Source organism: Choloepus didactylus, chromosome 4, assembly GCF_015220235.1.
Source record: "Choloepus didactylus isolate mChoDid1 chromosome 4, mChoDid1.pri, whole genome shotgun sequence".
Lineage (NCBI taxonomy): Eukaryota > Metazoa > Chordata > Mammalia > Pilosa > Megalonychidae > Choloepus > Choloepus didactylus.
This window is the reverse complement of record NC_051310.1, coordinates 146,723,742-146,737,114: the sequence shown is the minus strand read 5'-3', so window position 1 is coordinate 146,737,114 and position 13,373 is coordinate 146,723,742.

The following is a 13,373-nucleotide window of genomic DNA, read 5'->3' as shown; positions in this document are numbered from 1 at the left end:
ATTAGCATATAGTTGCTCATAGTATCTTCTTATTATCTCCTTAATTTCTGCAGGGTCGGTAGTTATATTTCCTTTCCCATTTCTGATTGCATTTATTTGCATCTGCTCTCTCTTTTTTTTTGTTAGCCTAGCCAGTGGTCCATCGATTTTATTGATTTTCTCAAAGAATCAACTTCTGGTTTTGTTGATTCTCTCTATTGTTTTCCTGTTCTCAATTGCATTTATTTCTGCTCTAATCTTTGTTATTTCTTCCCTTCTGCTTGCTTTGGGGTTAGTTTGCTGTTCTTTCTCTAATTCCTCCAGGTGAGCAGTTAACTCTTCAATTTTTGCTCTCTCTTCTCTTTTAATATAGGCATTTAGGGCAATAAATTTCCCTCTCATCACCGCCTTTGCTGCATCCCATAAGTTTTGATAAGTTGTGTTTTCATTGTCATTTGCCTCGAGGTATTTACTAATTTCTCTTGTAATTTCTTCCTTTACCCACTGGTTTTCTAAGAGGGTGTTGTTTAGCCTCCATATGTTTGTGAATTTTATGACCTTCTGCCTTTTATTTATTTCCGACTTCATTCCATCGTGGTCTGAGAAAGTGTTTTGTATAATATCTATATTTTTAAATTTGTTGAGATTTGCTTTGTGACCCAACATGTGGTCTATCCTAGAGAATGTTCCATGAGCACTTGAGAAAAAAGTGTATCCTGCTGTTGTTGGATGTAGTGTTCTATAAATGTCTGTCAAGTCTAGTTCATTTATCATACAATTCAACATCTCTGTTTCTTTAGTGATCCTCTGTCTAGATGTTCTATCCATTGATGAGAGTGGTGTATTGAAGTCTCCAACTATTATTGTAGAGGTATCTATTTCTCCTTTCAGTGATCGCAGTGTTTGCCTCATGAATTTTGGGGCATTCTGACTTGGTGCATAAATATTTATGACTGTTATGTTTTCTTGATGAATTGTCCTTTTTATTAATATATAGTGTCCTTCTTTGTCTCTTTTAATTGTTTCGCTTTTGAAGTCTAACTTGTCTGATATTAGTATAGCTACTCCCGCTTTTTTCTGGTTGTTGTTTGCATGAAATATCTTTTTCCAACCTTTCACTTTCAGTCTATGTTTGTCCTTGTGTCTAAAGTGAGTTTCTTGTAGACAGCATATAGATGGGTCCTGTTTTTTAATCCATTCTGCCAGTCTGTGTCTTTTTATTGGGGAGTTTAATCCATTTACATTTAGTGTTATTATTGTAAGGGCAGTACTTCTACCATTTTGTTTTTTGGAATTTACATGTCATATCTTACTTTTTCCTCTCCTTTTACCTTTCCTGATAATCTTCATTTCTGCACTCTTCTCCAACTCTCTCTCTCCTGTCTTTTCCTATCAGCCTGTAGCACTCCCTTTAGTATTTCTTGTAGTGCCGGTCTCTTATTCACAAACTCTCTCAGTGTCTGTTTGTCTGAGAATGTTTTAATCTCTCCCTCATTTTTGAAGGAAAGTTTTGCTGGATATAGAATTCTTGGTTGGCAGTTTTTCTCTTTCAGTATCTTAAATATATCATGCCACTGTCTTCTTGCCTCCATGGTTTCTGCAGAGAAATCTGTACATAGTCTTATTGACCTTCCCTTGTATGTGATGGATTGCTTTTCTCTTGCTGCTTTCAGAATCCTCTCTTTGTCTTTGACATTGGACAATCTGACCAGTAAGTGTCTTGGAGTAGGTCTATTGGGATCTATTCTATTTGGGGTACGCTGTACTTCTTGAATCTCTAATTTTCTGTCTTTTATAAGAGTTGGGAAATTTTCAGTGAATATGTCTTCTGTTACTCTTTCTACCCCTTTTCCCCTCTCTTCTCCTTCTGGGATACCCACAACACGTATATTTGTGCGTTTCATGTTGTCATTCAGCTCCCTAAGACCCTGCTCATATTTTTCCATTTTTTTCACCATCTGTTCTTTTGTGTGTATGAATTCAAATGACCTGTCTTCCAGTTCACTGATCCTTTCTTCTGCCTGTTCAAATCTACTGTTATGTCCCTCCATTGTGTTTTTCATCTCCTCCATTGTGGCCTTCATTCCCATGAGTTCTGCCATTTGTTTTTTTAAGTTTATGAATTCTTCTTTATGGTCAGCCAGTGTCTTCTTTATATCCTTCAGCTCTTTTGCTATATCTTCCTTCATTTCATCAAATTTATTTAGCATCAGTTGCCTCCACTCCTGTGTCTCAGCTGAGCTATTAGTTTGTTCCTTTGGCTGGTCCATGTTTTCGTGTTTCCTGGTATGGCTTGTTACCTTAAGTTGTCTAGGCATCTGATTTTCTTGATTAGTTTATTTTGGAGCTTGTTTTCTGTATTTTACCTAGTGGTTTTCTTGTTGGTTGGCTTTGTTCTCTGGCCTCTGTTATACAGTTCAACTTATTCTAGACCTCTAACTTAGGTTCTATTTAGTTGATCAGAATTTTTCCCCTCTTGTTTTTTCTGTTTCTTGCTCTGCCTTTATGTAACCTTTTTGTGAGTGGGTCTCCTCAGATATGGTCAACTCTAGTCAGATTTTCCCAGTCTAGTGAGGCCCAGGTCTCATTGGGAGGGTATGGAGTTTTCCTGAGAATGAGACCCTCCTATGAGGCCTTTAGAATTGGTGCTTTTCCTCTCCTGTCCAGCAGGTGGCACTGGCCAGCCCGCAGCTCCCGCACCAGTGTAAGGAGGCATGGAGCCTTTAGTTCTCCTGGTGACTCTGATCCTGTCAGGGGCGTGGCTGACTGAAGCCAGAATCTGAATTCCAGCCCCTGGGGTCTGAATTCCCAGAAGGAGGGCTGCCAGTTGAGCTGGACCTCCCTCCACTCTCCCAATCCTCAGAACTCCAGTTGTCTCTCAGGGGCACTATTCCCTTCTCCCCTCTCCTCTTTGGGGCCTCTCCAGGTAGAATCCTTGGTCAGCCTGAGTTGCCAATTAAAGACGGGAGTGGAGGCCTTCAGTAGTGAATACGGAATTCAAAGACACTGTGGGTACTCTGTCTCCCCCAAGCCCAGCCCAGTCCCTCAACCTGGGCCCTCCGACAGAAAATAACCACATATATTACTTTTAGATTTAAAAAAAAAAAAAAAAAAAAAAAAACAGTCTCTTTTAAAAGTCTTTCCCCAGCCTGGAAGTTTTGTCAGTGTCAGAATAGAGCATTTAAAGATATGCTTTGGGCTATTGTCTGATAATTACTCTCCAACTGCTTCAGTTCCACCCCTGCCGGGGGCTATTGAAATGCAAAAAGATAAGGGATCAGTGAGAAGCCAGAAGGGACAAAATGTAGGGGAAAAAAAAAATGGCTTTTTTGGAGTCTGGGAATGGGTGCCCGCTTTTATGTGCCCCCACTTCTCAGAGCCCAGCCCTTCTTTAGCACCCTAGCTCCCAAAGTTAGTTAATTAATTTGTTAATTAATTCTGCAGTTGAGGCTGGGTTGAGCCTCCCTTCTTGCCCTCAGCAGATTGCTGTTTTTTGTTTTTTTTTTCCCCCCTTTCAGGGAGCCGGCAGCAAGACAGTCTGTGAGGTCTGGGTGGTCTGGGTGGGGAACTTACAATGTTCGCTGCGATCTCAGCTTTTCCTCCAATTCCAAACTTGTGTCCAATGTGTGACTGGTTACTGGAGACCCCGAAAACACTGTTTCATATAGTTCTTGGGTAATTGCCAGCTGCTCTAGGGGAGAGACGAAATTCTGCTCCTCACCACTCCGCCATCTTCAGTTTTTCAGGTTTTAATTGTAATTCTCACCTTGGTAGATGAGGCAAGGAGAGCACATATCAAGTACTTTTGTTTTTCTACTATATGCAACTTTTTACTAACACAACAGTAATAATTATTTTCCAAGGGCCACTGACAACAAGAACTGTTAGTTTTTAATGTTGGTATGTTTTTTTCTACCACAAAAGGGAGCACAGTTGAACCAATGAAAAGTAAGTCTCCATTTTCGATATGGTAACATTAGGAAATGAAAAACAGGAAAAAGCCTCTTACTCCTCATGGCCACTGAGGGGAGGTCAGATTTGGAAGGGTTGAAGCCCCTACTTCCAACAACAGAAGCAGAGATTGGGAGGGGAGGGTGAAAGCTTTAGTATTCTGAACTGTTTGTTCAGATAACTCTTGGAGACCTGCTCCATTCCACAGCTTCTTCTGTCATGGAAGCTCAGCCAGACCAGTGTCTTAGAGAAGACACTGCAATGGCATGTGTGCCAGTTTGGATGTATTATGTCCCCCAAAACACCATGTTCTTTAATGAAATCTTGTGGGGGCAGACGTATTAGTGTTGATTAGGTTGGAACCTTCAGATTAGGCTGTTTCTATGGAGATGTGACTCTCCCAACTGTGGGTAATACCTTTGGTTAGATTATTTCCTTGGAGATGTGACCCTGCCCATTCAGCATGGGTCTTGATTAGTTTACCAGAGTTCTATAAAAGCTCAGACAGAAGGAGCTCAGAGCAGTTGCAGCCAAGAGAGACATTTTGGAGACAGCCATTGAAAGTAGACTCTTGCTACTCCAGAGTTTGCCTCGGAGAAACTAAGAGAATACCTCCAGATGTCTAGACAGAAATGTCCTGGGAGAAAGCCATTTTGAAACACAACCTGGGAACAAAGGAAGAAGACGCCAGCCACATGCCTTCCCAGACAACAGAGGTGTTCCAGCTGCCATTGGCCATTCTTCTGTGAAGGTTCCCTATTGTTGCTGCCTTAGCTTGGACACTTTTATGGCCTTAAGACTGTAACTTTGTAACCAAATAAACCCCCTTTATAAAAGCCAGTCCATTTCTGGTATTTTGCATAACAGCAGCATTAGCAAACCAGACAGCATGCATCATCAGCTACATAAATCCTTAGAAGAAATATCCAGACCATGAGAGAATACTGCCTGAGGTTGTAGACCAATGGAGGGTAGGATTACTTCTTTATGTGTTACCTACAAAATAAGTAGGCCCTTGCATCAAGAGTCTAAATATAGAGTGTGGAATACAGTTAGAACTTGGATAAGCTATTCTTCAGGGCTACATAACCCCACCTCTTACCCTTCCCCATTTACCCTGAGAGTAGGTGGGAGGCAGGGTGAAAATGAGTAGAAACTTGTTTAGTAGAAAACAGCGTATGCTTTTCTGGGATGGGTGGAGGAGACAGGGACAGAAAGGAAATACTCTAAACACAGAAGACACAAATCCAGGCAATTTCAGCTACCTGGTGCATGCAGACAGATGTATTGGTGTCTTTAAGACCACATGACTTCCTAATTCTGGATGCTACAAACCTTTAATTAATAATGGTCTATATCTGGATTGCCACTCCTCTAATAGTTCAGAGTTATGTACAAATCCTCTTTTCTGCATTACCTGAAAACGTCTCTATTTTTGGTGGCAAATAACATTCACTAGGGGTCTAAAAGGCAGCTCCAAGTTTGACATCTATTCAACAAGGAACTCTGTCTTACTAGGAGATGCAGGCATAATAGGAATCCTTAATCAGTCCAAGAATTTTTATTCATTCACTCAATAAACATTTATTGAGACATTCTTGTGCCAGGAGAGAAATAAGACAGACAACATATACAGCATACATTGTGGTAGTGATGGTGGTGGGAAAGATAGAAAATAAACAAGTAAACAATAAATAATTAAATTTCTGTGGGTGATAAGGGCTATTATGGTGATATGAGAGAGAATGTTGAGGCTTTGGGGCAGAGAGCTTCTTTAGATTAAGTGGTTAGGGGAGAAGGTCTTTGAGGAGATGACATTTGAACTGAAACGTGAATAAAAAGAAAGAGCTAGTAGTGGGAAGATCAATGGGCAGAATATTTCAGGCAGATGTTACAGCTAGTGCAAAGACCTTCAGGCTTGAGGAACAGAAGGTCAGTGGCTCAAGGATGGCGAACAAGGTAGAAGTGGTATAAAATGAAATAAACCCAGAGAGGTGGTAGGGGCAGATCCTCTGTAGACTTGTAAATCATAATAAAGAGTTTGGATTTTATTCTTGATGCAGTGGAAGCATTTTGAAGGCTTTAACAAGGAAAGATGGTCTGATTTATATTTTTAGCTGATTTCTATGCTGTGATGTTAAATGAATTGAAGTGTGGAGCATTTGTACTGTGTCAATATTCCTAAATTGGAATCATGTTTCCCAGAGCTCTCTTCCCCACATGGCTCAGGGTGAGCAAGCGGCACAAGAGGCATTCAGCGTGCTATTTGGAAGGCAGAAATGCAGCAGTAGCCTATTGTTTTTACACTTGGAAGGTTGGAGCGGGGCATAAGGCATGGTTGCAGCTCCCCCGCATTGTTACTAATCTGTTGGCTCACCTTGCTGGCATTGGGTAACATCCAGCTCCCATCTCCTTTAACTCCTGCCAGATTTTCTCTTTCAGCTCTTCTGACTCCTGGTTCAGGCACATATTTAGCTCCATGACTAAGAGCATCAATTTCTCCTGTAGGACATACTCCTTTTCAAATTTAGAGACCTCAAGGTAGTGTGAGACTTACTATGGTTTCAGTCCATCCTTTTTGTAAAAAGAAATTCAATTCTATTGAGATATATTTACATACCAAACAGTCATACACAGTGTACAATCAGTTGTTCACAGTATCATTATATGGTTGTGCATTCATCACCACAGTCAATTTTTGAACATTTTCATTACCACACACAAAAAAGAATAAGAATAAAAGTTAGAGTAAAAAAGAACAGCCAAAACATCCAATACCCCCATCCCTCCCTATTATTCATTAACTTTGTGTCTTCATTTTTCTATTCATATGTCCATACACTGTGTAAAGGAAGTGGGGGCCACAAAGTTTTCACAATCACACAGTCACACAGTGTAAACTATATATATACAGTTGTCTTCAAGAATAAAGGCTACTCGGTTGCAGTTCAGCAGTTTCAGGTATATCCTTCTACCTATTCCAATACACTAAAAACTAAAAAGGGATATCTATACAATGCATAAGAATAGCCTCTAGACTGTCCTCTTGACTCTCTTTGAGATCTTTCAGCCACTGAAACTTTATTTTATTTAATTTCTCTTCCCCCTTTTGGTCCAAGAAGGCTTTTGCAATCCCGCAATGCCAAGGCCAAGCTCATACCTGCAAGTTATGTCCCATGTTGCCAGGGAAATATACACCCCTGGGAATCATCTCCCATGTAGGGGGGGCAGGACAGTGAGTTTACTTGCAGAGTTGGCTTAGAGAGAAACGACACATCTGAGCAACAAAAGAGGTTCTCTGGGGGTGACACTTAGGCACAATTTTAAATAGGCCCAGCCTCTCCTTTGCAGTAACAAACTTCATAAGGGCAAGCCTCAAGATTGAGGGTTCAGCCTTCTAAACTGGTATCCCCCAATGCTTGTGAGAATATCACTAATTCCCCAGTTGGGGAAATTTAATACTTCCACATTTTCTCCCAGTCCCTCAAGGGGTTTTTGCAAATACATTTTTATTCTCTACCAAAATTACTCTGGGATGTTTTGGGGCTTCACACTAACCTGTACAATCCAACCAGATTTCACTCTCTATTCAACATTCCATGTAATTATGTTGTTTGAATAAACTGACCATAAAAGTTAAATTATATAATGTGTTACAAAAAATATAGATTTTGCACCTAATGAACATCTCTTCCTTTGGTCTCACACAGAAGTTGAAGTTTTAAAAACACTGTCAATGTCATCCTTCACCCTTTAGTCTGATTTACTTTAGTCCTAACCAAGTCCATTTCATTCATATCTCTAATTAAAGTCTGATCTCTTTTTCAGACTCTTTAATATTTGCTTTCTGGGGTAATGCTGATGTTCATAGCTTCCAGACTCTGGCTCTGAGTCTCAGGTGTCACACAGATACTCAAATTTCCAGGGACTAACCAGGTTATACACAAACATCTCAGAATTTAGAAATAACCATTATAACTCAGGAATAGATGTAACTGCTGTAAGAGCTTACAATCTGGGAAACTTTACCTTCTCCTGATAACCCATGCTCTCAGACTCAATTCTCAGAATTTGCACATTGTATTTAGTCCATATTAGTGAGGCATTTTAATGTTTTTCTTTTCATTTCTGGATTATTTCACTCAATGCACTGTCCTCAATGTCCATTCATCTCACAACTTCACTCCTTCTTTTAGCAGCTCAATATTCCACTGTATGTATACCCCACAGTTCGCCATTCAATTCATCACTTGATGTACCCTTAGGCCACCTGCATCCACTACAAATTGTGAATACTGACACCATAAAGCCCACTGTGCAGATGTCCATTTGTGTCCCCTTTTTCAGTTCTTCAAAGTATATACCCAAGAACCAATTTGCAGTACCATATGACAAACCCATGCTTAGCTTCCCAGGGAACCTACACACTGCCCTCCAGATGAGCTGCACCATTCTACTTCACCACCAGTGGCGATTAGGTATATCCCTTTCTCCACATTTTCTTCAGCACTTGTATCCATCTGTTTATTTTTCAGACTGTTTTATTCACATACCATACATTCCATCCTAAGTAAACAATCAGTGGTTCCCTGTATAATCACATAGTTATGCATTCATGACCACTATTTATAGAAGGACATTTCAATTTCTTGCACAAAGAAAGAGGAAGGGTAGAAAAAAGTAAAAAGAAAAAAGAAAAAGAAAGAAAAAAATGACAACAAAAAAGCAACAAAAGAAAAAATAAAATTAAAATACAATTAACAAGTCAGACAACACCAACACCATCCCATACCCCTCCCTTATATCCCTCTCTTATAGACATTTAGCTTTGGTATATTGTCTTTGTTACAATTGATGGAAACATATTACAATGTTACTGTTAACTATAGATTCTAGTTTGCATTGATTATATTTTTTCCCAGTACCACCCCCTTTTTAACATCTTGCAAAGTTGACATTCATTTGTTCTCCCTCATGTAAAAACATATTTGTACATTTAATCATAATCATTGACCACTCTAGGTTTGACTAAAGTTATACAGTCCCAGTCTTTATCTTCTATCTTTCCCTCTTGTGTCCTACATGCCTCTAACCTTCCTCTTTCAACTTTACTCACAGTCATCTTTGTTCACCGTACCTACATTATTGTGCTACAATCACACAGTATAGTGCTCCAAACCTCTCTCTCCTGTCTTTTCCTGTCTGTAGTGTTCCCTTTAGTATTTCCCTTAGAGCAAAGTATCTTGTTCACAAACTCTCTCATGTCTTTTTGTGTGAGAATATTTTCAACTCCCCCTCATTTTTGAAGGAGAGCTTCACCAAATACAGAATTCTTGGTTGACAGTTTTTCTCTTTCAGTATCTTGAACATATCATACCACTGCCTTCTCGCCTCCATGGTTTCTAATGAGAAATCCACACATAGTCTTATTGAGTTCCCTTGTATGTGGTGGCTCACTTTTCTCTTGCTGCTTTCAGAATTCTCTCTTTGTCTTTGACATTTGATAATCTGATTATTAAGTGTCTTGGCATAGGTCTATTTGGATCTATACTCTTTGGAGTATGCTGCACTTCTTGGATCTGTAGTTTTATGTCTTTCATAAGAGATGGGAAATTTTCAGTGATTATTTCCTCCATTATTCTTTCTGCCCCTTTCCCTTCTCTTCTTCTGGGACAGCTATGACACGAACATTCATGCGGTTCATGTTGTCATTCAATTCCTTAAGATGCTGCTCATATTTTTCCATTCTTTTCCCTATCTGTTCTTTTGTGTGTAGGATTTCAGATGTCCTGTCCTCCAGTTCATGAATCTTTTCTTCTGCCTCTTAAAATCTGCTGTTGTATGTCTCCATTGTGTTTTTCATCTCTTGTATTGTGCCATTCATTCCCAGAAGTTCTTCCAATTGTTTTTTCAAACTCAAGTTCTTCCTTGTGCTTGCCCAATGTCTTCTTTATGTCCTTCATCTCCTTTGCCATATCTTCCCTCAACTCTTGATTTGCTTTTCGGATTGACTTGGGAGATTTGTTTGATTAATAATTAGTTGTTTCAATTCCTGTATCTCAGTTGAAGTGTAGGTTTGTTCCTTTGACTGGGCCATATCTTTATTTTTCCTAATGTGACTTGTCATTTTTTGTTGTCTAGGCATCTCATTTCCTTTATTACCCCAATCAGATTTTCCCAGACCAAATTGGCTCAGGTCTCAGGAGGAAGGTGTAATCACTATCATGTTTCCCTAAGAATGAAACCTGGCAGGTTGTCAGACTTTCCTGTGAGGCCTCTAGCTCTGTGCTTTTCATATCCTGCCCAACAGGTGGTGCTTGTCAGCCCACAGCTCCCCACTGGTGTAAAGAGTTGTGGTCCCTTTAATTCTCAGCGGACTCTGTCCTGGCCAGGGGCTGAGGGTGTCAGAAGCCAAGCTTAAGTTGTATCTGGTTGTTTTTTATTCCCCCCCACCCCCAGGCCCTGGGATCTGAATTCTCTGAGGGAGGGCCACCACTTGTGCTGGGCCCTGCCCCCCTTTTCTTAGGGAAGATACACCCTTTAGGGAGTTATCATCTACACTTGAATTCCTCCTTTCTCTCTCTGATTCTGTTAACTCCACCCTTGCCTGGGTCAGCACTGACAACTGAAAATGCCTGATATTCTCTAATGAGCTACTTACAATGAGAGAAGGAAAAAAAGAAAAAAGAGAGAAAGCCCCTTTTCAGAGCCAGTCCCTAGCCCCCCAGTTTTGCTGGTCAACCAGAGTTGGTACCTGGTTCTCTGTGGCCCTTTTCTTGAGACACAGCCATTTTCCAGTACTCTGAGCTCAGTTGTCTCCAAAAGCCTCTGTTTTTATTTATTTATGTATTTTTTTTCTGTCAGCCCCACCTCCTCTCTGCTGGGAGCAACCTCAGCGTACTTTCCTGCTTGCTCCAGGTTTATCTGTGCTTGTAGCTTGTATTCAGTAGTCCAGATTTGTCAATTAAAACTGCAGTTGGAGCTTGGTTGAGCTACATTCCCTTGCTCTGGCAGGGACTGCTTCTTCCTCCCACAGTGAAGTTTTGAAACTCAGGCTGCCATGCTGGTGGTGGTGGTGGGGGCACCAGCTCCACAGTTTGGGTAGCTTTACTTACAGTTGTATGCTGTGAGCTGAGCCATTCCACCCATTCTAGACTGGTGTACAATGTGTGCGTTCAGTCATGGATGTCATCCAACAGTTGTTCCAGACTATTTACTAGTTGTTCCTTGCTATTTACTAGTTGCTCTAGAGGACTAACTAAATTCCACACCTCTCTATGCCACCATCTTGTTTCAGTCCATTCTTGTAGGCTCAAGTTCATCCTCACAGGTTCTAGTTGATTCTTGCTTTCCCCACTTCCTCTCTAACTGACAGCTATCCCAGTGCAGGCTCCAGCACTAGACACACACTGTTTAATCCACTCCCACAGTTATGTAAGTTCAAAGCCCTATAATAGTATCTTATTTATATGTGTAAATTTATCTATTTATATAAATATATTTTATATAGAGAATATATTAAAATATATGGATACATATTCTACACATGTTCTCTGTGTATTATATATACTAGAAAATATAATATATATATCCTTATGGTTCTGCTTCTCCAGTGGAATATCACTGAAGGAATGGCAAAAGTGAAAGCAGGGACACTTGTTAAGTGATCATTATAGTTTAGTTCAGAACCAGAGATGTGTCATGGAAATGGAGAGAAATGTACCTATTTAAGAAATGCTTTGGAGGTAGAATTTATAAAGTGTATAGGTCTATATTGGATGCAGAGCAGGTTTCATGTACCTCACACTGGCCTCATACTTAGAAGGGCCCCACATTTGGTTTAATGCTCTGTGTTGCCAATTTGAAATTTTTAATAGTTTTTGAACAAGAGGCCCACAAATTATGTAGCTTGTCCTAATTGAATGTGAACAGTGAAGGAAAAAGAGGCTCAAGGATGACATTTAGGTTTTTGGCTTAAACCATTGGATGTATTAAATGCATTTGGCATAAAAATTTGGGAGAAAATCAAGAATTCTAGTTTAAACATGTTAACTTAGAGGTTAGGCATTATGGTAAGATATTTGTTGATTGCCAATCCCATCCCCCACCCCCAGCATTCATTTTCCTGTCTTCCCAATTCCTGTGAGTGGGGGTTGATTGACTCTAATTCCGGCCATCCACAAGCTGCCCTGGCATGGCAGACTCTGTCTGATAGGGGCAAAGTAATCAACTAAGCTGAGCAGACTAGTTCCTTTGAGAAGGTGAGGTGAAGGCTCATCTACCTAATCAAACATAAAGGCTTTTCAATCTCTGGCCCTGTATTTGAGGCAGAAACTGCTCATTGTCCCCCAACATCTGTCCTTGCCATCTACCTTGGTAAGAAACCTACTTTTTAGCAGTGCACATGGCCTCTTGGTATAAAGACAACATTTACATTTTCCAGTCTTCCATGCAGCTAGGCTCAGCCATGTATTACATTCTGTTTAATGGGCTATAAAGGGAAGTGGTGTGTGAAGTTTCCTGGACATGTCCTTAAAGGAAGGGGGCATGCCATTCCTCTTCCTTCCTGCCTTCAGCTGGCTTCCATGCTGTTTTGTTTGCTAAAGCTGCTGGAATGCGATATACCAGAAATGGGTTGGCTTTTACAATGGGGATTTATTAGCTTACAAATCTACAATTCTAAGGCCATGAAAATGTCCAAACTAAGGAATCAACAGGACAATACTTTCTCTGAAGACCAGTTACTGGCAATCTAGATTCCTCTGTCACATGGCCAGGCACATGGTGACATCTGCTGGTCCTTCTCTCCTGGGTTTCATTGCTTCTAGCTTCTGGCTTCTCTGTCTGTGGCTTTTTCTGTGATTCTCTCTTAAGTTCATCTCTTCTGGCTTTTGTCTCTCTTTCTTTCTTTTATCTTCTTATAAAGGACTCCAGTAAGAGGTTTAAGACCCACCGGTGGGTCACATCTCTATTGAAATAACCTAATCGAAAGTCCTACCTACAATAGGTCTTCCCCCACAGGAATGGATTAAAAGAATATGGCCTTTTCTGAGGTATAAAACACCTTCAAACTACCATATATGTATTGACAGGAATCCCAGTAGTGTATAGCAGAAAAGGATACTAGTACTTTGACATCATGGAGCCATGCCAGTTCTGGATGGCCTATCGCTGGACTTTACTTATAAGAGAGATAAACACTCTCTTATTTAAGCCACAACTATTTTGATTTCACATGCAACCAATGTTAATTCTAAATAATACAATATCCATATAATTAATGCCTTATATGGCATTATTTAAGCTACAACTATTTTGATTTCACATGCAACCAATGTTAATTCTAAATAATACAATATCCATATAATTAATGCCTTTACTTTTAAGGGGACCTGAACGAATGTCTGTAAACAAAAGACCCTAATTAGAACAATTTTTCCTAT